This window comes from Cebus imitator, unplaced genomic scaffold, assembly GCF_001604975.1.
Source record: "Cebus imitator isolate Cc_AM_T3 unplaced genomic scaffold, Cebus_imitator-1.0 Scaffold364, whole genome shotgun sequence".
In the NCBI taxonomy this organism is placed as follows: Eukaryota; Metazoa; Chordata; class Mammalia; order Primates; family Cebidae; genus Cebus; species Cebus imitator.
In genome coordinates this window covers 876205-900453 of record NW_016107679.1, presented here as the reverse complement: position 1 = coordinate 900453, position 24249 = coordinate 876205, and the positions used below count along the sequence as shown (strand labels likewise).

The 24249-nt window shown below is 40.4% G+C and overlaps 2 long non-coding RNA genes across 2 annotated transcripts in view; both read left to right on the top strand.

The window, feature by feature from the left end:
• Positions 1-14098, top strand: part of LOC119467998 — a 93158-nt gene extending 79060 nt beyond the window's left edge. Inside the window, exon 2 of the long non-coding RNA XR_005196632.1 lies at positions 13782-14098. This is a non-coding gene — a long non-coding RNA (uncharacterized LOC119467998). The remainder of the gene's footprint in view (positions 1-13781) is intronic.
• Positions 14099-14300: 202 nt separating this feature from the next.
• On the top strand, positions 14301-15216 carry LOC119467999. Its single transcript, XR_005196633.1, has 2 exons — positions 14301-14796; positions 14914-15216. It is a non-coding gene; the product is annotated as an uncharacterized LOC119467999 (long non-coding RNA).
• Positions 15217-24249: the final 9033 nt, after the last annotated feature.

Genomic DNA, 24249 nt, shown 5'->3' with positions numbered 1-24249 from the left:
CTGCCTTCCTCCCCATCACCTACATCTGGCATTTCTCCCCTTGCTATCTCTCCCCAGCTCCCCACCCCCCACCGTCCCTCCCCTATTTCCCCCCAGTAGACCCCAGTGTGTAGTACTTAAATCGTAAGTTTGAATCCAGTTTACTTAGTTATCCACTCAAGTTTCTTCTACAACTGAAATTCTTTGAGTTTGAGAAGATTAAATATGGAAGAAAATTGCTTATACTTCCACTTTATGGGTGTTATTTTTCATTCATGGTAAAATTTTTACTCCAAAATAGTGGTAGAGATCACAAGACAAATTGATGTTTTTCTGGTCTTTTTCTTTTTTTTTTTTTTTCCCATTTATTTATTTAAGACTTATATGGGGTGGAAAAGCAATAGGAAAATTATATACTGTGATGATTCTGTGAAACTAGTGGGTCAGAAATAAGTGTTTCCAGGCCAGGGCCTGGTGGCAGCAGAATGAGCTCTTGGTGGTGGCCAGCTTCGTGTGTTGGGTTTACATGTTGGTTCACCCATGTGGCTGCATACCTGATCTTGGTGAGTGCTGAGGCTAGAAAGCCTGATCTCATGAGTCCTGAGGCTAGGAAGCCTGAGGCATTGGTGTCCCTGAGCATCGCCTAGACGTTTCTCATGGCCCGCTAGAGACCAGTCCAACTCCCTGTCCCCTCCATCCCCTGAACTCCCTAAGAAGTTCATCTGCTTCTTCCAGGACTGTACGTAGCACCAATTACAATAAGGTCCAGATGCTTGAAGAGCACCTTTGCAAGCACAAGAGGAAGAGACCATTCATTTGTGACTAAGAAGGATGTGGCAAGACTTTCCTCAGGGTCTACCACCTGAGTCACAACATCCTGATTCATATGGAAGAAAAGGTGTTTATGCACTAGTGGCTGTGATAAAAAAATGCAACACAAGATCAAACTTGAAGAAATATTTTGAACACAAAGAGGAGATTCAGCAAACAACATGTATGCAATTTTGAAGGCTGTAAAAAGATCTTTAAGGAACAGCAGCTGAAAATCCATCAGTGCCAGCATACCAACGAACCCAGAAAGGATGTGGGAAACACTTCCTGACCCAGCAGGCTGAAACAATGCACGAAAGTCCAGCAGGGCTAGGTGTCAAAAGAGATGTTCCTTTGTGGCAAAAACATGGGTTGAACTTCTGAAATATGTGAGGAAAAAAAAACCCATAATGTGAATATGCCAGAAAACTTTTAAACATGAAGATTATCTTAAGCAACATATGAAAACTCATGCTCCAGAAAGAAATATTTGCCAATGTCCAAGAGAAGGCTGTGGTAGAACGCACACGACTGTATTTAATCTACAGAGCCATATCCTCTCTTTTCATGAGGAAAGGTGCCCATTTGTGTGTGACCATCCTGGCTGGAGCAAAAGGTCTGTAATGAAAGTCTCACAGAGACATACTATTGTGACAAGAAGAAAATTAAATTCGAAGTAAAACCAACTCATGAAAAACGAAGTTCGGCAGGGTGCAGTGGCTCACACTTGTAATCTCAGCACTTTGGGAGGCTGAGGCAGGCAGATCACTTGAGGTCAGGAGTTTCAGACCAGCCTGGCCAACATGGTGAAACCCCATCTCTAGTAAAAATACAAAAATTAGCCAGGTGTGGTGGCATGCACCTTTAGTCCCAGCCACTCAGGAGGCTGAGGCAGGAGAATCACTTGAACCCAGGAGGTAGAGGTTGCAGTGATTCTAGTCATGCCACTGCATTCCAGCCCAGATGACAGAGTGAGACTCCATCTCAAAAAAAAAAAAAAAAAAAAAAAAAAAAAAAAAAAAAAAAAAAAAAAAAAAAAAAAAAAGAAATAAAAATGAGGCACCATCAGGGAATTCCTCCAGGAGGCAGTGTCACTCTGGGAGGACACCAGCGACCCAGCGATTATATTACCAGCTTCAATTCTATCTAGGTTGCTGGCCCTCAGAGAGGCATGACTGCTGAGGGCAGGAGCCTTTATAAAAGGGAACCCCTGGCCTTTCAGCTGGATGCCCCTGTGCACCCCTTCCAGGCCCACTCTCCACCTCCCACAACCCTGCTTTATGACCACAGAGGCTGACTCTCTAGACTGTTCCACCGGACAAACTTGCTCTCAGTGAAGGTGGTGGGATTGAGGTTTCACCAAGCTATGCTTCATGGCCAATCACCTCAGATTATTACAATAAATATCTCCTCCTGTTTCATGTTAAATAAGGGCTTGGGGTAGATGGCACGTCTGTGGTGCTATGGTTCAGCTGCAGGTTTGGAGATACCACAGGCGTGTTCCACACATGTCTTCTCATCCAGGGACCCATGGGATCAGTCACCCTTGGGGCATACACTGAGGTTAGAGCTTTTCTTTACTGAGCTTCCTCCTTACTAGAATTTTGCGGTTGGCAGATTCCATGTACTGAATCCTTAGCTGCTGCCTAACAATCCCTTCCTAGAGCTGTGTTCTCTGGGCCTAGTCTCTGCTGCTCCTTGACTCTTGGCTACAAAAAGCAGAACTATTCTTGAGAGAAATGCAGCCCTGCCAATACTGTGATCCTAGTCTGGTGAGACTTGTGTAGGACTTCTCTGACCTGTAATACTATACATTTGTATTGGTTTGAGCCATGAGGTTTGTGGTGATTTATTATGGAAGCAATAGAAAAGTAATAAACCCTCTCTTCTGTTTTCAGGAAGTAGAGGAAATCTTGAGCCTAGAAAGGCATACGCCCAGGGTGATGAAAAGAACACAACCATTGAGTGTGCCAAGTAGCTTAGCATCCACTTAAAAACAGCTCCTATCTAAACTACTCTTCCTGAGATTGTAAATATTGCTCAAGGCCATTTATCTTAGAAATAAGGAAATTTGCAGACTCTATAAAATATCCCCTACACTGGGTGAAACTCATTGTTCAACCAGTCAAACAATAAAGCCTTGTGTAAAAGGAAAAATAATGTGAGTTAGGGTAGCCCAAGTGGGAAATGCCTCTGCACAGGTGGTGGCGTGGGAAAACTATACTAGTGGAAAGGAGTAGAGTGGGTTCCATGGTGGAGATGAAGTTGCTAAAAGTAATACCCTAACAACAGATGATCTGGAAGAAAAGGACCATACGCTGGTGCAGAAGCTGTACCCAAAGTCAGACTACAAACCTTCAACTATATCTTCTGCCACCTCATTTCTCACCAGGCTCAGTCCAGCAATACTCCAAGGAAGAACGCTGCTTTGGTGTAGCTCCACACATATCTTCTCTCCTGGCTTGTGATATGCACCTGTCAAAACTTCCTGGGAGTGGAAGACTGAAGGCTGTTTCTCTTAGAACATGCTATTTTCCTTACAATTTTCTTAGATATAAACCAATGCAGGACATTCCTATAGACTGGTGGTTTCCAAATCTCTTCTGCAGAATCTTAGAATCTTGGGGCCTCCCACAACTGGGATAGTTTAAGCAATAGAGATCTTCCCCTAACTTCTTCAACTGTAGGAGCTCTGCATCTATATGTTGACATGTATGAATTCTGTGTTAAGATTTTATTTGATCCTCGCTTCAGCAGGAGTTGCAATCCTAGTCTCTGATAAAATAGACTTCAAACCAACAAAGACCAAAAGAGACAAAGAAGGACATTACATAATGGTAAAAGGATCGATGCAACAAGAAGAGCTAACGATTCTAAATATATACACACCCAATACAGGAGCAACCAGATACATGAAGCAAGTTCTTAATGACCTACAAAGAGACTTAGACTCCCACACAATAGTAGTGGGAGACTTTAACACTCCACTGTAAATATTAGACAGGTCAATGAGACAGAGAATTAACAAGGATATCCAGGACCTGACTGCAGACCTGGACCAAGCAAACCTAATAGACATTTACAGAACTCTCCACCCCAAATCCACAGAATATACATTCTTCTCAGCACCACACCACACCTACTCTAAAATTGACCATATAATTGGAAGTAAATCACCCCTCAGCAAATGCAAAAGAATGGAAATCATAACAAACAGTCTCTCAGACCACTGTACAATCAAGTTAGAACTCAGAACTCAGAAACTAACTCAGAACTGCACAACTTCATGGAAACTGAACAACTGGCTCTTGAATGTTGAGTGGATAAACAACAAAATGAAGGCATAAATAAAGATCTTCCTCAGAACCAACGAGAACAAAGACGCAACATACCAGATCTCTGGGATACATTTAAAGCAGTGTATAGAGGAAAATAAACAGCAATAAATGCCCACAGGAAAGGAAGGAAAGATCTAAAATTGACACTCTTTCATCAAAATTGAAAGAGCTAGAGGTGCAAGATCAAAAAAACTCAACACCTAGCAGAAGACAAGAAATAACTAAGATCAGAGCAGAACTGAAGGGGATAGGGACACAAAAAACCCTTCAAAAAATCAATAAATCCAGGAGCTGGTTTTTTGAAAAGATCAACAAAATAGACAGACCACTAGCCAGATTAATAAAAAAGAAAAGAGAGAATAATCAAATACATGTAATAAAAAACAATAAAGGGGATACCACCACAGATTCCACAGAATAAAAACCACCATCAGAGATTACTACAAATAACTGTATGCACACAAACCAGTAAACCTGGAAGAAATGGATAAATTCCTGGACACTTGCATCCTTCAAAGGCTAAACCAGGAAGAAGTCAAAACCCTGAATAGGCCAATAACAAGGTCTGAAGTTGAGGCAGCAATTAAGAGCCTACCAACCAAAAAAAGCTTTTTCATGTGCTGTTGCAATTGGTTTGTCAGTATTTTATTGAAGATTTTTGCATGTATGTTCATCATGGATATTTCCTTTCTTGTTGAGTCTCTGCCAGGTTTTGGTATCAGGATGATGTTGGTCTCCTAAAATGATTTGGGAAGGATTCACTCGTTTTGGGTTGTTTGGAATAGTTTCAGAAGGAGTGGTACCAGCTCCTCTTTGTATGTCTGGTAGAATTCCGCTGTGAACCAATCTGGACCTGCACTGTTTTTCGTTGGTAGCCTATTAAATGCTGTCTCAACTTCAGCCCTTGTTATTGGTCTATTCAGGGTTCCAACTTCTTTGTGGTTTCGTCTTGGGAGGGTGCAAGTGTCCAGGAATTTTGTCCATTTCTTCCAGGTTTACTGGTTTATGTACACAGAGTTGTTTGTAGTAATCTCTGATGGTAGTTTGTATTTCTGGGAAATTGGTTGTGATATCCCCTTTATCATTTTTAAGTGCATCTATTCGATTCTTCTCTCTTTTTCTTTTTATTAATCTGGCTAGTGGTCTATTTTATTGATCTTTTCAAAAAACCAGCTCCTGAATTTATTGATTTTTTGAAGGGTTTTTTGTGTCTCTGTCACCTTCAGTTCTGTTCTGTTCTTAGTTATTGCTTATCTTCTGCTAGCGTTTGAATTTTTTTGATCTTGCTCCTCTAGCTCTTTCAATTTTGATGATAGGGTGTCAATTTTAGATCTTTCCTTGCTTCTCATACGGGCATTTATTGCTGTAAATTTCCCTCTAGACCCTGATTTAAATGTGTCCCAGACATTCTGGCATGTTGTGTCTTCGTTCTCACTGGTTTCTAAGAACAACGCCAGAGCACATGTCCTGCAAAGGACATGAACTCCTCCTGTTTTATGGATGCATAGTATTCCATGGTATATATGTGCCACATTTTCTTTATCCAGTTCATCATTGATGGGCATTTGGCTTGGTTCCAAGTCTTTGCTATTGTGAACAGTGCTGCAGTAAACATATATGTGCATGTGTCTTTATAATAGAATGATTTATAATCCTTTGGGTATATACCCAATAATGGGATTGGATCAAATGGTATTTCTATTTCTAGGTCCTTGAGGAATCACCACACTGTCTTCCACAATGGTTGAACTAATTTACAGTCAGTGTGGCATATTTTTATGTGAGTGCTTTCCACAAGCCAATGGCATAGACCCACAACTGACCTGGCTCCATCCTCTAGCCCCACTCTTAGAGGAGAAAGGCTCTAGCCAAGACCATTCCAGAAGATTAACAACTGTTTTGGGTCTCTCTCCCAGATATAAGAAACGTGGTGACATTTCTGCCTCCAAATTTTTGTGTAATTTAAGAAGTCTTCCATCCTCTTAGCTTAGGTTTTCTCATCTAAAATGTAAGTGTGGGAGGTAAAGGCCTTAAGGCATCATTCAATACTAGTATCTTATAATTCTATTTCAGCATAAACATCTTTAATTTCTAATTTTTTCTCATGAAGACACCATCATGACCTCTTATTTATATCTTTTGGACTCCAAATACTTCATTTTAGAGATTTAGTGCTCTGAAGGCTCAAAGAGGCACCTTGTGAAAAGCCATATTTGTATCTTTACATCCACCATGACTTATACTAAATTATAAAAAATGTGAAATGCCTCCACAGACAGATAAAAAATGATCTCTTTTGACAAGTGTGTGGTGGCTCAATGCCTGCAATTCCAGCACTATAAGAGGCCAAGGTGGGCAGATCGCTTAAGCTCAGGAGTTTAAGACAAGCCTCGTGACTTGGTAAAATGCTGTCTCTACCAAAAAAAAAAAAAAAAAAAAAGACTTCGTCCAAAATGGCCAAATAGGAACAGATCACAGGTCCCAGTGAGAGAGACACAGAAGGTGAGTGAGCTCCACACTTCCAGCTGAGGTACCAGGTTCATTTCAATGGGTTGGACAGTGGGTGTAGCTGAAGGAAGGCGAACTGAGGCAGGGCGGGGCACTGCCCCACCCAGGAAGTGCAACTGACCTGAGGTTGGGGACTTTACTCCCTCGGCACTCAGGTTTAGGTAATGCACTTCTCCCATGGCCTGTGCAACCCACAGTCCAGGACAACGACACCAGGCTGAAAAGTGCCATGAGTTACTAACACAGATCTGAGCAACAGCTGTGGCTGGGCCAGCGCCATGAGTTGTTGGCACAGATCTGGGCAGAAGTTTTGACTAGCGCTGAGAGCACCTGCAGGATGGATCTACCCACCCCCCAGGGAGAGCTGAAAGCAGGGAGACAGGTGATATGGCTTGGCAAGTCCCACCCCCACAAAGATCAGCAAACTGAAGCCCTCTAGCTTGAGAGTTTTGCAGCCAGAACATAAGTTCAAGCTTGACCTGGGATGATTGAGCTTGTTGGGGAAAAGGGCATCTACCATTGCAATGGCGGGTCTAATCTCACCTGTGTAAACACAAGCCAGAGGAAGCCTACACACCAGCTGGGCTGAGTCCGAGGCAGCCCAGCAGTGCTTCTACAGGGAGACAAGGGACAGACTGCCTCCTCAAGCAGCTCCCTGACCCCTGAATAACCAAAAAAAATCTCATACAGAAGAGCTCTGGCTGACATCTTGCAGGCACCCTTCTGGGATGAAGCTACCAGAGGAAAGATTGGGCAGCAGACCTCGCTCTTACACAGCCCCCGCAGGTGATTTCCAGGCAAGCACAGTCTGGAGTGGACCTCCAGCAGTCCCAGAGCAGAGGGACCTGACTGTTAGAAGGAAAACTAAAAAACAAAAACAAATAGCTTCAACATCAACAGAAAAGATATCCACTGAGAGACACCATCTGAAATCACCAACTTCAAAGATCAAATGTAGATAAATCCATGAAGATGTGAAGAAACCAGAGCAAAAATGATCAAATCATCAAAGACCAGTATGCTTTTCCTCCTCCAAGGGATCACATATGCACACCAGCAAGGGAACAAAACAGGATGTAGAATGAGTTTGACAAATTGACAGAAGCAGGCTTCAGAAGGTGGGTAATAGCCAGTTTTTCTGAGCTAAAGGAATATGTTCTAACCCAATGCAAAGAAACTAAAAACCTTGAAAAAAAAGCTGGATGAATTGCTAACAAGAATAACCAGCTTAGAGAAGAACAAAAACTACTTGATGGAGCTGAAAAACTCAGCACGAGAACTTCACGAAGCATATACAACTTTCAGTAGCCAAATCAACCAAGTGGAAGAAAGGATATCAGAGAGTGAAGATCAACTCAATTAAATAAAGCAAAAAGGCAAGAATAGAGAACAAAAAGTGAAAAGAAATAAACAAAGCCTTTAAGAAATATGGGATTATGAGAAAAGACCTAATCTATGCTTGATGGGTGTACCTGAATGTGACGAAGAGAATGCATTCAAGCTGGAAAACACTCTTCAGGATATTATCGAGGAGAACTTCCCCAACCTAGCAAGGAAGGCCAACATTCAGTCCAGGAAATACAGAGAACACCACAGAGATACTCCTAAGAAGAGCAACCCCAAGGCACATAATCTTCAGATTCGCCAGGGTTGAAATGAAGGAAGAAATGCTAAGGGCAGTCAGTGAGAAAGGTCAGCTTACCCACAAAGGGAAGCCCATCAGACTCACAGTAGATCTCTTGGCAGAAACGCTACAAGCCAGAAGACAGTGGGGGCCAATATTCAACATCCTTAAGCAAAAGAACTTTCAACCCAGAATTTCATGCCCAGCCAAACTAAGCTTTAAAAGTGAAGAAGAAATAAAATCCTTTACAGACAAGCAATTGCTGAGAGACAGTGTTGCCAGCAGACCTGCCTTATAAGAGTTCCTGAAGGAAGCACTAAACACGGAAAGGAACAGCCAGTACCAGCCACTCCAAAAACGTACCAAATGGTAAACATCAACGATACAATGAAGAAACTGCATTAGCTAACAGGCAAAACAACCAGCTAGCATCAAAATGGCAGGTTTAAATTCATACATAACCACATTAACCTTAAATGTAAATGGGCTAAATGCCCCAATCAAAAGACACACTGGCAAATTGGGTAAAAATTCAAGACCCATTGGTATGCTGTATTAAGGAAACTCATCTCATATGCAAGGACACACATAGGCTCAAAATAAAGGGATAGAGGAAGATTTGCCAAGCAAATGGAGAGCAAAAAAAAGCAGGAGTTGCAATCCTAGTCTCTGATAAAATGGACTTTAAACCAACAAAGGTCAAAAGAGACAAAGAAGGGTATTACATAATGGTAAAAGGATCAATGCAACAAGAAGAGCTAACGATCCTAAATGTATATGAACCCAATCCAGGAGCACCCAGATACATAAAGCAAGTTCTTCATGACCTACAAAGAGACTTAGACTCCCACACAATAATAGCGGGGGACTTTAACACTCCACTGTCAATATTAGACAGATCAACGAGACAGAAAATTAACAAGGATATCCAGGTCCTGGGCCAAGCAAACCTAATAGACATTTACAGAACTCTCCACTCCAAATCCACAGAATATACATTCTTCTCAGCACCACATCACCCCTACTCTAAAATTGACCACATAATTGGAAGTAAATCACTCCTCAGCAAATGCAAAAGGATGGAAATCATAACAAACAGTCTCTCAGACCACAGTGCAATCAAATTAGAACTTAGGATTAAGAAACTAACTCAGAACTGCACTGCTTCATGGAAACTGAACAACTGTCTCCAGAATGTTGACTGGATAAACAATACAATGAAGCCAGAAATAAAGATGTTCTTTGAAACCAATGAGAAAGAAGACACAACATACCAGAATCTCTGGGACACATTTAAATCAGGGTCTAGAGGGAAATTTACAGCAATAAGTGCCCACATGAGAAGCAAGGAAAGATCTAAAATTGATACCCTATCATCAAAATTGAAAGAGCTAGAGGAACAAGATCAAAAAAACTCAAAAGCTAGCAGAAGACAAGAAATAACTAAGAACAGAGCAGAACTGAAGGAGACAGAGACTCAAAAAACCCTTCAAAAAATCAATAAATCCTGGAACTGGTTTTTTGGAAAGATCAACAAAATAGACCACTAGCCAGACTAATAGCAAAAAGAGAGAAGAACTGAAAAGATGCAATTAAAAACGATAAAGGAGATAGCACCACCAATTTACCATCAGAGATTACTACAAGCAACTCTATGCACATAAACCAGTAAACCTGGAAGAAATGGATAAATTCTTGGACACTTGCCCCCTCCCAAGATGAAACCACAAAGAAGTTGAAACCCTGATAGACCAACAACAAGGGCTGAAGTTGAGGCAGCATTTAATAGCCTACCAAAAAAAGTCCAGGTCCAGATGGGTTTACAGCCAAATTCTATCAGACGTACAAAGAGGAGCTGGTATTATGTTTTCTGAAATATTCCAAAGATAAAAAAAGAGGGAATCCTCCCTAACTCATTTTATGATACCCCAACATCATCCTGATACCAAAACCTGGCAGAGACACTAATAAAAACGAAAACTTCAGGCCAATATCCGTAATGAACATCAATGTAAAAATCTTCAATAAAATCCTGGTAAACTGAATGCAACAGCACATCAAAAAGCTTACCATGATCAAATAGGCTGCTTCCTGGGGCTGCAAGGCTGGTTCAACATACACAAGTTGATAAACGTAATCAACCACTTAAACAGAACCAGAGGCAGAAACCACATGATTATCTCAATAGATGCAGAGAAGGCCTTTGACAGAATTCAGCAGCCCTTTATGATAAAAGCCCTCAATAAACTAGGTATCAGTGGAATGTATCTCAAAATAATAAAAGCTATTTATGACAAACCCACAGCCAGTATCATACTGAACAGGCAAAAACCGGAAGCATTCCCTTTGAAATCTGGCACTAGGCAAGGATGCCATCTCTCACTACTCCTATTCAATACAGTATTGGAAGTTCTAGCCAGGGCAATCAGACAAGAAAAAGAAATATAGGGTATTCAATTAGGAAAAGAGGAAGTCAAATTGTCTTTATTTGCAGATGACATAATTGTATAGTTTGAAGACCCCATCGTCTCAGCCCAAAATCTTCTTAAACTGATAAGCAACTTCAGCAGAGTCTCAGGATACAAAATCAATGTGCAGAAATCACAAGCATTCCTATACACCAATATCAGACAAAGAGATAGCCAAATCATGAGTGAACTCCCATTTGCAATTGCTACAAAGAGAATAAAATACCTAGGAATACAACTAACAAAGGATGTAAAGTACCCCTTCAAGGAGAACTACAAACCACTGCTCAAGGAAATAAGAGAGGGCACAAACAGATGAAAAAATGTTCCATGCTCACGGTTAGGAAGAATCAATAGTGAAAATGGCCATACTGCCCAAAGTAATTTATAGATTCAATGCTATCCCCATCAAGCTACCAATGACCTTCTTCACAGAACTGGAAAAAACCACTTTAAACTTCATATGGAACCAAAAGAGAGCCCGCATAGCCAAGACAATACTAAGCAAAAAGAACAAAGTTGGAGTGATCGCTCTACCTGACTCTAAACTATACTCCAAGGCTACAGTAATCAAAACAGCATGGTACTGGTACCAAAAGAGAGATATAGACCAGTGGAACAGAACAGAAGCCTCGGGGGCAATGCCACACATCTACAACCATCTGATCTTTGACAAATCAGACAAAAACAAGCAATGGGGAAAGGATTCCCTGTTTAATAAATGGTGTTGGGAAAACTGGCTAGCCATGTGCAAGAAAGCAGAAACTGGACCCCTTCCTGACACCTTACACTAAAATTATCTCTAGATGGATTAAAGATTTAAACATAAGACCTAATGCCATATAAACCCTAGAAGAAAACCTAGGCAATACCATTCAGGACATAGGCATAGGCAAGGACTTCATGACTAAAACACCAAAAGCAATGGCAACAAAAGCCAAAATAGACAAATGGGATCTAATTAAACTTAAGAGTTTCTGCACAACAAAAGAAACAATCATTAGAGTGAACCAGCAACCAACAGAATGGGAAAAAAATTTTGCAATCTACGAATCTACAAAGAACTAAACAGGTTTACAAGAAAACAAACAAACAAATGCATTCAGAAGTCGGTGAAGGACATGAACAGACACTTTTCAAATGAAGACATATCTGAGGCCAACAAACATATGAAAAAAATGCTCATCATCACTGGTCATTAGAGAAATGCAAATCAAAACCACATTAAGATACCATCTCACGCCAGTTAGAATGACAATCATTAAAAAATCTGGAGACAACAGATACTGGAGTGGATGTGGAGAAACAGGAACACTTTTACAATGTTGGTGGGAGTGTAAATTAATTCAACCATTGTGGAAGACAGTGTGGCGATACCTCAGGGACTTAGAAATAGAAATTTCATTTGATCCAGCAATCTCATTACTAGGTTTACCCAAAGGATTATAAATGGTTCTATTATAAAGACACACACACATGTATGTTCATTTTGGCACTGTTTACAATAGCAAAGACCTGGAGCCAACCCAAATGCCCATCAGTGATAGACTGGACAAAGAAAATGTGGGATAAATGCACCATGGAATACCATGCAGCCACAAAAAACAATGAGTTTTTGTCCTTTGTAGCGACATGGATGAATCTGGAAACTATCATTCTTAGCAAACTGACGCAAGAACAGAAAACCAAACACCACATGTTCTCACTCTTAGGTGGGTGTTGAACAATGAGAACACATGGGCACAGTGAGGGGAACATCACACACTGGGGACTGTTGGGGGATGGGGGGGTAGGGGAGGGACAGTGGGGGATGGGGAGGTTGGGGAGGGATAACACTGGGAGAAATGCCTGGTGTAGGTGACGGGGGAATGGAGATGGCAAACCACCATGGCTTGTGTGTACCTATGCAACAATCCTGCAAGATCTGCACATGTATCCCAGAACTTAAAGTACAAAAAAAAAAAAAAATTAGCTGGGTGTGGTGGCTGTAGTCCCAGCACTCAGAAGGCTGAAGTGGGAGGATTGCTTGAGCTGGGGAGGTGGAGCTTACACTGAGCCTAGATTGCACCACTGCACTACAGCCTGGGCAACAGAGTGAGACCTTGTCTCAAGTAATAATAATAATAATAATAATAATAATAATAATAATCTGTTCCAGCTTCCGTGTGAAGTATGAAGGTATCCTCAATAGGACCAGCAGCCAGGGTTTCTGTCTTCCAAAGAATATCTAATTCCTATGCTTATGTAGGAACATAATTTTTCTGAGTACAGGCCTATGTTTGTGATTTGAATTAGGCTGTCACTAAGTGAAGGATTAAAAGTTTTTTTGCGTGATGCTTCTCTTCTGAGAAGTATCCTTTCTAGAAATCCCATTTAACACTTCCTGTCAGCAACTAGTTAATTTTTCCTCCATATCTGACTTCCTCATGTAATCAGTTTCTATTGTGCCCTAGTTGCTGACAGAAGCTTGACTGAGACAAAAATCTCTAGAATGTGTCTGTGTTCATCAACCCAAGGCATACCAAGCAAGTGCTGGGTGAAAGATGTAGGAAAGATTTGTTGAGTGCCTATTCAGTGCCAGGTACATTTCGCATACATTAAATCATTATATATAAAACATTTTCATAATTTATGTAACGTTCCTATGAGGGATTCTATCATTTCTATTTTACAGATAAGGAAAACTGAGGCTTGGTTAAGTTATTTAACTAAGATAACATTACTAATAGATGGGGGAAGCCTGGTTTAAACACAAATGTGTTCAATTGTACTGCATCTTACTGATTGTACTCATTTGTTAACATTCCTGCCAAAAGTTTAATAGTAGATCACTCTCAAGTTAGTAATTGATGTTCAATTAATTGGTGTTCGATTCTGCTTTTCTAAAGCGGAATTTCTCTAGGCATTCAAACAGAGAGAATAAAATCCATGAAGGCGCAAAAAGGGCCAGTGATGGTACCCAGAACTAAAAAGAGCTGTGCTGCTGAGGTTGCCAGCATCTGTTTGTGAATGTTCCTGCTACTTATTGAAACCACTGCTGCTGTTACCTTTCAGGAGGCTGAGAATTTGCACATTTACTGAACCTGCAAGAACTTGGGAGCCCATAGTACTCTTGATGCCACTGGACTCCCTGCTGAGACTTCTGAATTCTATGGCTCTCTGTGACTACTGCTGGATCCAGAAACAGAAAATGGGAAAAAATAGCTTCTCTCTTCCTCTTGCCTTCTGGTCTTTCTCCAAGACCTGCCTATGGAAAAAATCTAACTGGAAGCCACCTAGTTAGGAAACTTGGGAACCTAGTTTGTGAATTTTTAGCACCTTGCAATATAGAGACTATTAAAGGGCAGGAATTAAAGCTAAAAGTTACCTTTCCCAGGGAGCTGTATTGTAGTTACTTGTTTTGTTATGTTTTGTGACAAAGTCTTATTCTGTCACTCAGTCTGGAGTGCAGTGGTACAATCATGGCTCACTGCAGCCCTGACTTCCTGGGTTCAAGTGATCCTCAGGCTTCAGCCTCCTGAGTAGCTGGGACTACAGACGTGTGCCACCAAGATTGACTAATTTTAAAAAAAATTTTTTTGTAGAGACAGTCCCACTATGTTTCTTAGCCTGATCTTGAACTCCAGGGGATGAGGAGCATTCCCTCTTTTCATATAAACTGTTTTTTGAGTCAGTGTCCCAGGGATGGGTGACTGGGTCTCCATCTTTGACTTACTTAAGCAGAAAATGAATTTGTTGGAAGGATATTGAGCAATTCACAGAGCTACAAGAATCCTGGAGAGTCTAATTTAGGAAACAACAGGATCTGGTAATAAGGATGGAATAGGGACTCTGCAAAGCAGTCCTGCTCAGAGGAATTCATACTATTTTTTCATTTTTAAATATCTACCGAAGATTCAACATTTAAAGAAAGAAAATGAATCAGTCAACCTTGGGAAAGCCTGCATCTTCAATAGGAGAGATCATTTGGCAAAGTTAAATAGGAATCTGTCACCCAACGATACAGAAATTGTTCTTGGGCAGCAAACACATGAACAAAACCAGCTACCCCTGCAGTCCCTGTTGCCAGGTATTGTTCTCTAGTTTCTTCCCTCCACCATTTAGAATATAGCTCATTCTATATTCCTCTGGGATAATGGCTTCCATTCTTCCTTCTGGAGAATTGCAATCTTACTCTTGTACCTAGCCTGGTGGCCTGGAGCTTGGTAACCCACTCTGGACAGGTCTTCTGAGTCTCAGACCTGGTATCTACATACTTGGTGAATCATCTAGTTACTTTAGCTTGAAACTTTTGAGAGTAATAATTAAGAGGAGGTTTTGCTTAAATGTAAACAGAAGTTTTAATGAACTTTGAACTTGTTTCTTCAATCTGATGAAATTTCTTGGTACCCTGTGCATCCTGGACAGCTACCCAAGTGACCTTCTGTTACTTGCAATCTCTTCTGATTTCCATGAAAAGTGAATTAAAAGACATGACATTATTTTCCCACTTGGTCTACATCTTTCTTTACCTTCTTTCTTCCTCCCAAAGTCTGGCCCATTTCATTCTCCTGACGGGTCTAAGCTTCATAGTAAATATCACTGTGGCTCCCACTTATTGAGCACTTACTATGTTGAGCACCTACTATGTGCCTAGGCCTTTATACACAATGTTTTATTTAATCCAGACCAGAACCCCAAAAAGTTCTCATTACAAAGATAGGAGAATTAAGGCTCACATATCTAGTTAGTGATGAAGTTCATATTTGTGCCCACGTCAGCCTGATTCCAAAACTTGCATTCATTTCATAGAAGTATGGGATCTGTATTACCTTCAGTATGGGTACAGGAGGTGCAAGAGAGGTCAGAGTCTACTTGGACTTCTTTCCAAGTCTTTGTTTCAAAATAACACTTTAGACAAAACAGGATGTAAAAATATACACAGAATGGAAATCCCCACCTTTATGATTGCTTTATTCTCAGCCTTTCAGGATTAACTTACTGGTATGATTTGGCTGTGTCTCCATCCAAATTTCATCTTGAGTTGTAGTTTCCGTAATCCCCACATGTCTTAGGAGAGACCTGATGGGAGGTAATTGAATCATGGGGGCCGGGTTTTCCCATGCTGTTTTTATGATAATGAATAAGTGGATAAGACAGTTTTATAAAGAGCAGTTTTCCTGCACATCCTCTCTTGCCTGTCACGACGTAAGATATGCCTTTTCTCCTCCTTCACCATCCACCATGGTTGTGAGGCCTCCCCAGCTATGTGGAACTGTGAGTCTATTTAAACCTCTTTTTCCTTCCTTCCTTCCTTCCTTCCTTCCTGCCTGCCTGCCTGCCTGCCCCAGATGAAAGTATTTTCCTGCCACTCAGCTCCTGCTCCTTGTTTCATAGTCTAGTGAATAGCACCACCATCCACTCCATTGCTCAAATCACCTATGCAGTTTCCTTGGCTTTTTATTTTCCCTCACTGTTCTCTATCCCATCCCATTCCCCAATCTAATCAATGGCCAAATCCTGTCAACTCTATCATCCAAATATCTCTGGAATCTACATGCTTCTTTCCATCAGGAACTAATCTGAGCTTTCAGGTGTTAGTTCAGTTGGTTAAAAATGAGCCAAGGCCGGGTGTGGTGGTTCATGCCTGTAATCCCAGCACTTTGGAAGGCTGAGACGGGCAAATCACTTGAGGTCAGGAGTTCAAGACCAGCCTGCTCAACATGGTGAAACCCTGTCTCTACTAAAAATACAAAAACTAGCCGAGCATGGTGGTGGGTGCCTGCAATCCAAGCTACTCAAGAGGCTGAAGCAGAGAATAGCTCGAACCCGGGAGGTGGAGATTGCAGTGAGCCGAGATTGCGCCACTGCACTCCAGCCTGGGCGACAGAGTGAGACTCCACCTCAAAAAAAAAAAAAAAAAATGCCAGAATGAAAGTAGCAGTCAAACCTTGATTCCCCTTTTTTTTATTCCCCCCTATGGAACAGTGTGTTGGTAGGGTCAACTCATTGTTTAGGGATCTCCAACCAGAAGGCTCCTGTGGTTTTATGGACCTTGGAGCCGGAAGTGAGGAACAGTGGGAGGGCTAGAAGTAGAAAACACCGAGTACTGAGTCAGAGTGGGAAAAGTGCCTTCAAGTTTCCCTGAAAAGGAGAGGGCTTCTAAATGGAGATGCATGGGCCATGAATGCAGCTATACATAAGAACACAACTGGCCAGGGGGCCTGAGTCCTTGACTGCAACTCTCTTCAGACACTACAATGCATTGGCTCTGCACCAAGTCTGGTGTGGAAAGGGCAGCTTTTCCTATGAGGCCTTCCAGGTAAAGCCTTTGTAACTGCCTGTGGCAGGGCCTGAAATATCACACACGTGATTTTAGCCAGGAGTTATACTTCTCACTCCTGAACCCCAGTTCTGCCATCTGAGACCAGGCCAGCATTCTCTCTTACCTCCAGAATTACAGCAGCCTCCTCACTGGTCTCCTTGGAGCCAGTCTTTGCCATCCTCCAATCTGTTTTCCATAAAGCAGCCAGAGGGATTGTTGTAAAACACAAATGTGACCTAATCATGCCTGTATCAGTCAGGTCCTGAAAGGAAATGGGCTTTAATTCAGATGGTTCAAATGAAAAGCTTTGATGAAAGTGCTACTTATGGAGGTATGGGCAGAATTAAAGACTAGAAACAGGGGAAGCCATATTCATCTTTAGGCCTGAAGAGACAAGAAATATTCAGTGAAAGCTGGAGCCACAAAGGGGATGCCTGGCAGGACCTGTGTTCAAGGAGGGATACACTTACTATCAGAGGTGTAGCAATGAAGCAAAGGGTCCCAGGGAATAGGCACTGCATTGGCTGAACCCATATGGAAGCCAGTAGGCAAGGGAGAGTGGGCGACAAACCCTATGGGGATCTGATTTCCAGGGCAGAAGAGGAAAAAGGCAGAGAATCTGGAGGTACGGGAAACAAAAGAACCAGTGCAACTCTTCTGCTTAACATCCACCCATATCTTCACGTTGCATATAGGGTAAAGTGCAAACTTCTAGATTTGGCTTCCAAAGCCTTCCTGATCTGGGCTGAGCCTTTCTCAGCAGTTTGTATCACATCATCCTGAGCTCTTGCTCTGTACTTCCGCCACACTCAACTTACTTTGGTTCTCTCCCATCCAAGCCTTTGTAAGTGTTATTCTCTATCCCAGACATATTTTCTCCACCTGCCCTCCCTTTAATCTGTATACATCTTTCTCACTTTTCAGATCTCAATTTAATTGTTACTGTCTGCTGGAATTCTGTTGTCACATGGCCCTGACTGAGCTTAGTGTTTTCTCATGGGTTTCAATATCCTTCTTCCACATCAAAGCCTCCAATAAATTTCCTGTCACTCTCACTGTACTGTAAGCTTTGCAGAGCACAGATTTTGTATCCATCATATTCACTGTTGTGTCACCAAGTGTGCCTGGTACTAGGAACTACTTAAATATATATTAAATGAATGGGAACTTATATATTTCATGTACTTGTCATTCATTGTTTTTTTCCATTGATTTCCTCCTATTCCTATGTTATGCCGAGATATTATTAGGTGAGCTGGATGAATTTTAGCAATACCTTTTCAGTAAGTATTGATATAATTATGTAGTTTATCTTCCTTAATTTGCTGTTGTAATGAGTGATGTTAAGTGATTGATTTTAGATCATACATTTGCATTCATAAAATATATACAACTTAGTAATAATATATATTTTTCATTTTATTAAAATCTAGATTTTGTTTAATGATTTATTTAGAATTTTTATATCTAGATTCATTTAAGAGTTTTACATTTTTATATTCTCCATCTGGCTTTGGTATTAGGATTATGCTGACTTCATAAAATAAAAGAAGGAACTTAAATAGAATTATTACTATCTGTTATTTAAGAGTTAGAACACTGTTATGAAACATTTGGTCCTGGCACCTTGCTTTAATGGTAGATCAATATTGACCTGTGTTAGTTTCCTATTTCTACTGTAACAAATTACCACAAATTTAGGGGCTTAAAAAACAACACAGATTTATTGTCTTGTAGTTCTGGAGGTCATAAGTACAAAATCAGCTTCACTGGGCTAAAGTCAAGGTGTCAGCAGGACTGCAGTCCCTCTGAAGGCTCTGGAGGAGAATCTGTTTCCTTGCGCTTTCCAGCTTTTAGGGGCCACTTGCATTACTTGGCTCATGGCACCTTCCTCCATTTTCAAAGGTAGCAGTATAGCATCTTCAAATCTCTCTCTGCTTCCATGATGACATCACCCTGTACCGTGGTCGTATCTTCCTCTTTCTCCTTCTTACAAGCACACTTGTGATTATTGTATATTTAAGGCCCACCCAGCTAATACAGGATAATCTCTCATTCTAAAAAATTCTTCATTTAATCACACTTGCAAAATCCCTTTGCCAAATAAAGTAATATTCACAGGATCCAAGGATCAAGAATTGGATATATCTGGGGGGCATTATTCAGCCTACCACATTCCCTCTTACAAAGACCCTTGTGGTTACATCACTGGGGCCACCTGGATAATGCAAGGTACTCTTCCTATGCCTAGGAATACCTTAACATAATCACAACTGTGAAGTTCATTTTGCTGGGTAAAATAACATACTTTATTAACATATTCAGGGATTAGAACATAGACATCTTTGGATAGCTATCATTTATCACCTTTTAAATCTATTCTATGGAAATTGGCCTTTTAATGTTTTCTATTTTTTAGGTCAATTTTAGGCATTTTTATGTGCTAAGAAATAAGCAATTTCTTCTTAGTTTTCAAATTTGTTTCACAGATTTGCGTATAATATTCTTACAATTTTTTTTTTTGAGACAGAGTCTTACTCCATTACCCAGCCTAGAGTACAGTAGTGCAATCATAGCTCACTGCATCCTCAACCTCCTAGGCTCAGGCAATCATCCTGCCTCAGCCTGCTGAGTACCTAGGCCTTACAGGCATGAGCCACTATGCCTGGCTAATTTTTTAGTTGTTATTTTATTTTTTTTGTAGAGACAGGGTCTCACTGTGGCATACAGGTTGCTTGAACTTCTAGCCCCAAGCCATCCTCCTGCCTTGGCCTCCCAAAGTGCTGGAATTACAGGTATGAGCCATCATACCTGGCTCTTACAGTTTTTTGAAAAATATTTTTATTTCTTTTATAGTTATCGTTTTTCAATCCTAATCATGTATAATTTCTCTTGTGGGCATATTTTAATTTTGCCATAATCAGGCTCATGAAGCTTATCGTTTTTATTGGTCTTCTCAAAGGAATAGCTTTTCAGTTGATGCATTCTTTTTGCACGTAAAAAATTTCTATTTCATCAATTTTAGCTTTTATTTTCTTAGTTTGGAAAATAATTTTTAAGATAATATTTATATGATATATCTTTTTTTCCAAATGGAAATTTATTTTTCTTTCATGTGTGTATAGGCAGTACAGGAGTGTTATGGTTACTCCACAGTCATTAGGACTTACAGGCTTCTTTTTTGAAAAGTATTTTTGGATTTAAAAGGTTTTTAAATTGCTATACAATAGTTGTACATGTGATATTTTGATACCTGAATGTATAATGCACAAATCAGGGTAATTGGGATAGCCGTCACTTCAAACATTTATTTTTTCTTTCTGTTGGGAGCATTACAAATCTTCTCTTCTAGCTACTTTGAAATATACAATAAATTATTGTTAACTCTAATTTCCCTACTATACTATCAAATACTAGAACCAATTCTTTCTATCTGTCTATGCTTTTGCATCCATTAACCAACTTATTTTCATTCCTCCTACCTCCCTCGCCTTTACTTTACATCCTCTGGTAAACACTGTTTTAATCTCTACCTCCATGAGATCCACTTTTTCAGTTCCCATATATGAATGAGAACATGCAGTATTTGTCTTTCTGTGACGGGCTTAACAACGATCTACAGTTCTACCCTTTCTCACTGTCTACCTTTATGGTTAAGTGATTTTCTCTGGTAGTACGTTTTAATTCATTTCTTTTTATTTTCAGTATATCTATTATAAGTTTTTGCTTTGTGGTTAGCATGAAGCTTACAAAAACTCTATAGTTATAACAAGTTACTTAAAACTGATTCCAACTTAGCTTTGATCACAAAAACAAAGAGAAACTAACAAATAAAACCTTATACATATTAATTCTCCTCTCCTCCCACATTTTGAATTTTTGATATCACAATTTATATTTTTATATTGCTCACCTCTTAATAAATTGTTGTGGTTATTATTTTTAGTAGTTTTATCTCTTAGTCTTCTTAGTAAAGATTTAATTGATTTACACACCACAATTACAGTATTAGTGTAACAATCACATTAGTATCCTTTTCTTTTGGCCTAAAGAACTCTTGTTAACATTTCTTGTAGGACAGGTCTGGTGGCAACAAGTTCCTTCAGCTTTTGTTTGTCTCGGAAAACCCTTCTCTCTCCATCATTGCTGAAGAATAGCTTTACTGGAAACAGTATTCTTGCTTTGTAGTTTTTTCCTTCAGCACTCCGAATATATCATTTCACCTCTCCTGGTCTGTATGGTTTCTACTGAGAAGTCTGTTGCCAGGCATTTTAGATCTCCCTTATCTATTATTTGCTTCATTTTTCTCATTGCTTTCAGAATTGTTTCTTTGTCTTTGACCTTTGAGAGTTTGATTATAATGCCTAGGTGTATTCTTGTATAGGTCCAAAGTGATTGGTGACCATTTACCTTTCTGTACCTGGATATTTAAGTCTTTAGGTTTGGAAGGTTTATGTTATTATTTCTTTGAATAAGCTTTCTACCTTCTTGTCTTTTTCATTTCCCTCTTTAACTAAATAACCTGAATAATTGCTCTTTTGATGTTGTCCCATCATTCTCGTAAGCTTTCCTTCTACTTTTTATTCTTTTTTCTCCTCTGACTGCACATTTTCAAATATTCTGTCTTCAAGCTCATGATTCTTTGGCTTGATTAGTTCTGCTGTTGATAATGTCGATTGCATTTTTCCTTTCTTTCTTTTATTTTTCAGCTCCAGGATTTCTTGTTGATTTTTTAAAAATATTATTGCAATCTCTGTTAAATTTCTCTGATAAATCTCTGAATTGATTCTGTGTATTTTATTGAAGTCAGTCAACTTCTTAAAACAGCTATTTTGTATTATTTGTCTAAGAAAGTGTGTATCTCTTATCACTTTAGGGTCAGCCTCTGGCACCTTATTTTTTCCATATGTTGAGCTTATATTTCTTTGAATGTTTTTGATGCTGTGAACATGAAATGATGTCTGTGTATTGATGGATTAGGTATTTATTTAATATTTTAGTCTTTGCAATCTAGCTTTGTTTGTGCCTATACTTGTAGGGATTCTATACAGTCTGACTATTGTGTTCCCTGAGCCTCTGACCTCTGCAGCGATATCAGCACTAGAAGATGCTCTAAGTACAGCCTTTCTGGAAGTCTTGTGAGGACTATGAGATTGGCATAGCCAATCTCAATTTTTTAAATTGATATGCAATGGTTGTACATGTGATATTTTGATACCTGCATACAATGTGTAATGAGCAAATCAGGATAACTGGGATAGCCATCACTTCAAACATTTATCTTTTCTTTCTGTTGAGAGCATTACACATCTCTTCTAGCTTCTTTGAAATATACAATAAATGGTTGTTAACTATAATTTCCCTACTATACTATCGAACACTAGAACCTATTCTTTCTATCTATCTATATTTTTGTATCCCTTAACCAATTTATTTTCATTCCTCCTACCTCCTTCGCTTTTACTTTACATCCTCTGGTAAACACCATTTTCATCTCTACCTCCATTAGAGCTACTTTTTCAGCTCCCACATATGAATAAGAACATGCAGTATTTGTCTTTCTGTGACTGGCTTAACAATGGCCTACGGTTCCATCCTTTCTCACTGTCTTTCTGCAAGTCTTATGAGGACTATGTGATTGGCACAGCTTTCCAGCCCAGATGAATCAGAGGAATACCCAAGGAGGGTACTTGGGCTATTTGGGAATGCTGGCCAGGGACCTGAATCCAGATAACTGTCCTGGTGGCCAAGATGGATGACTGTGTTCAGTTCAGGACCCATCCCACCTGTGCATGCCTCTCAGCAAGTCTCTGCACATGTGGCATGGGCCCCCAACTGCAGCAAGGGAGGATGGAGTTGAAACTGAGCCCTTTCAGGATCTGTTATGGAGAGGTAGCTAGTGGGCCTATCTTGTTGGCTCAGACAGGTATGTGTCACCCAGCAGTACCCTGAACAAGCAGGGAGTTCTTTGACTGTACCAGGAGAGGCCAAAGCTGAGGCTGGACCTCCAAGGGACCTGCTGTGAAACAGACACTGGCATGCCTATCCCAATGGTTTATATGGGTATGCATCTTCAAGTAGGTCTCTGCATAGATGGGATAAGTTCTATGCAGCAGGAGGAATCAGAGCTGTTACTGGGGCCTCTCAGGATCTGCCATGGGACAGGGGCTGAAGAGCACTTAAAACATTGGCTCAGACAGGTACACATCTCCAAGTAGGTCTCAGCATAGATGGGATAGCTCCCCAACTGCAGCAGGATGCACTAGAGCTGAGATAGGGCTCCCTTGACATCTACTGTGAGGCAGAAGCTAGAGATCCTGGTCTCATTGGCTCAGAGAGGTACATTCTCCCATCAAGTTTCTGTACAGATGGAATAGTTCCTTTGTTGCAGTGAGAGGCCATAGCTGAGACTGGGCCCCCTTGTTATGTATTGTGGAACAGAGATTTGCCTCTATGGTTAGAGTTCTAGCCTGTCTGAGAGGCTCAGACTGTTGGGCTGCAAGTTATGGGCAAGTCTCCCTCTGGTTCCTTGTGTGATCAGCTCTGAGCTGGTACCTCACCTGAGGGGGCTGGAGCAGAACCAGAGGCCAACTTTCACATTGACTGCCAACACCACTGTTAGTAGGTAGATGAGCCTTTCTACCAAGGCACTAATGTGCACAATTCCTTCTTGACTCTTTGGCAGTGGCTTTTGTTGCAGGACTAAGACCAAGTGGGGTCGTAGCCAAACCCCTTGGGAGACTGGGTCACTTTCTGGCTTGAACCCAGGAACAAGTTTGGTGGATCAGCCACCTATGTGTAGGTCTGCCCTCTGCAAACGATCCTCTGATGTCTTAGACTTCACTATGGTTTCACAAACTCCTACCTCAATCCTGAGGCTCTTGCAGAGTGACTTTTTACCATGGATGGATGCAGAATTCTTGTGGGGAGATACGAGTGGGTTACCTTCTATTCTGCCATCTTGGTCACTTCATTTTTATATGATATATTTCTGATTTTATTGGATTAGGATCAGAGTTCGTGGTTTTAAAAATATTTACTGTTTTATATTTTAATTTTTTTTGCAGCAAATATAATTGTTGAACAAATCATGGTCATAGAAAATATATATTGTCAATTCTAAGGATATATGCATTTATTATGTCAAGTTTTATTTGTGTTATTGTGAAATAAGTGATTCAAAATCAAAGCTGTTAGAACTCTAAATTATTGTCAGTT